Here is a 2,524-nt window from a genome sequence, read left to right on the forward strand (position 1 = left end):
TACCTTAGTGTAATTTCTATGAGGTTTCATACAAAATAATAATAAAAATAATATATATTAGGTGGGGGATATATAAATTAAAGCCATAGTTTGACTCCACTATTTTTGTTTTTTTTTTTTCAACGCGTGAGTACCTGAGAACCCTAGTCCTTTTTGCGTAATATTATACATTTGAAGACAAAGTTTTGTTTTTTATTATTATTGTTATTTGCATGAGGGGTATAAAAACATTAATTTATGCAACCTCTCTCTATCTCTCTAAAAAAATAGATTAAATAAAGTTTTCTTCATTAGTTAAGGTTATGTTTGATGATTATTGGAATTAGGATTAAAAATTTATTATTAAATATTTGTCTGATGAACCTAATAATAATTAATTACAATGAAACTAAAGTGTATAATTTTCAGTTTGACCTCCTTGTACATTTGAAATATAAAAACAATCAAATGAAAACATAACTAGAAAAACAGATCATACTTAAGTGTCTGTGCAAATTTGACTCCAAGTGAGCGCACTAATAATAATTTATTATTATTATTATTATTATTATTATTATTATTATTATTTTATTAGAATTATAACATTCCGCATGCATGTTATTATTACTGTCTTCCTCCATACATATATATATAAAGCCACTACCTTAAACTCTCTTTCATATCAATCATTTCTAAATTGTATCTTAACTCAAACACAATTACACAGTACGATTGCTTTGCTGCTCTACCTCTAACTCAATCGATCGATCATTAAGTATCTTATTTAAAAGGAGCGATCCAATTAAAATGTTTAGTTTTTCCGGAAAAGAAAATGATCATCTCTTCTCCCGCCGCTGCGTTTTGGTTAACGGTCCGGTAATTGTCGGTGCCGGCCCTTCAGGCCTTGCCGACGGTGCCTGCCTTAGGGAACAGGGCGTCCCGTTTGTGGTCGTTGAAAGAGCTGATTGTATAGCTTCTCTCTGGCAAAAGAGGACTTATGATCGTCTTAAGCTTCATCTCCCTAAACAATTCTGCCAACTCCCCAAACACCCATTTCCCGATCACTTCCGGAATATCCCACCAAGAAACAGTTCATCGATTACCTCGAATCCTACGCAAACAAGTTCGACATCAAACCGCAGTTCAACGAGTCCGTTCAGTCCGCCAAGTACGACGAGGCCTGCCGTCTATGGCGCGTCAAGAGCGTCTCCAATTTGGACGGGTCGGAGGTGGAGTACATCTGTCAGTGGCTGGTGGTGGCCACCGGCGAGAATGCAGAGTGCGTCGTGCCGGAGATTGACGGTTTGAAGGAATTTGACGGCGAAGTCCTCCACGCATCTCAGTATAAATCCGGCGAAAGATTCTCAGGGAAGAAAGTACTCGTTGTCGGTTGCGGCAATTCGGGAATGGAAGTCTCTCTGGATCTCTGTAACCACAATGCAGAGCCGTCAATGGTGGTTCGCAGCTCGGTAAGTTACCCCCAAATACCACCGATATAATCATATAATTACATTTTGAATTAATTATTTGATTGATTGATTGATTGTAGGTTCACGTATTGCCAAGGGAAATATTGGGAAGATCGACCATAGAGTTGGCCACCCTGATGCTGGCGTGGTTGCCTCTGTGGCTAGTGGACAAGATCGTGCTCTTGTTTTCATGGATGATATTTGGAAACATGGAGAAATACGGGCTCAAGAGGCCAAAAATGGGTCCCTTAGAGCTGAAGCAGAACGCCAACGGGAAGACGCCCGTCCTAGACATTGGCGCTCTCGACAAGATCAGATCCGGAGAAGTTAAGGTTGTTCCAGGAATCAAAAGGTTTCCATCGGGAGGAGGATCCGTGCATCTCGTCGACGGTCGAACGCTAGAGATCGATGCGGTCGTTCTTGCAACTGGGTACCGTAGCAACGTCCCATACTGGCTTCACGAAACAGAGTTTTTTGTGTCACAAAAGACGGATTCCCAAACACTCCGTTCCCAAATGGGGGAAAGGAAAGGCCGGTCTTTATGCAGTTGGGTTCACTAGAAAGGGTCTGGCTGGTGTATCCATAGATGCATTGAAGATCTCTCACGACATTGCCAATGTTTGGAAACAAGATTTGCAGCAGAAGAAACGCAAAGCTCCTCGACTTAGACGATGCATTTCACAATTCTAATCAAAATTAAAACACCCATTCTTTTATTTTTTTTTCTTCTTCTTCACATACAAATATAAAATACAACTAGTGATTTTTCAAAACACTAAAACCAAAATTATTTATTTATTCATTCATTTTCCTTTGTAATACCCTATACATCTTGTAATTCTGTTCAACTTTTTCTAAAATAAGTTACCATATTCTCACAGCAATTATTTTTTTCTTGTTCTTTAAAGATTCATGTTTTATATGCTTCAATAACTTATAACAAATTTATTTGATTTATTTATGAACAATAATCTATGTGTTAAAAAAAAAAAGTATAATCTGATTGTACTAGTTGAGGTTGAGACATAGTCTCCCAAAAATATATTATATTTCGCATTTGATAAGAAAAATATTAT

The 2,524-nt window shown here is 37.6% G+C and overlaps 1 pseudogene; it reads left to right on the forward strand.

Annotated features, from left to right (window-relative positions):
• The first annotated feature begins 786 nt into the window (after positions 1–786).
• LOC124918044 lies at positions 787–2,224 on the forward strand (annotated as a pseudogene).
• Positions 2,225–2,524: the final 300 nt, after the last annotated feature.

This window comes from Impatiens glandulifera, unplaced genomic scaffold, assembly GCF_907164915.1.
Source record: "Impatiens glandulifera unplaced genomic scaffold, dImpGla2.1, whole genome shotgun sequence".
Lineage (NCBI taxonomy): Eukaryota > Viridiplantae > Streptophyta > Magnoliopsida > Ericales > Balsaminaceae > Impatiens > Impatiens glandulifera.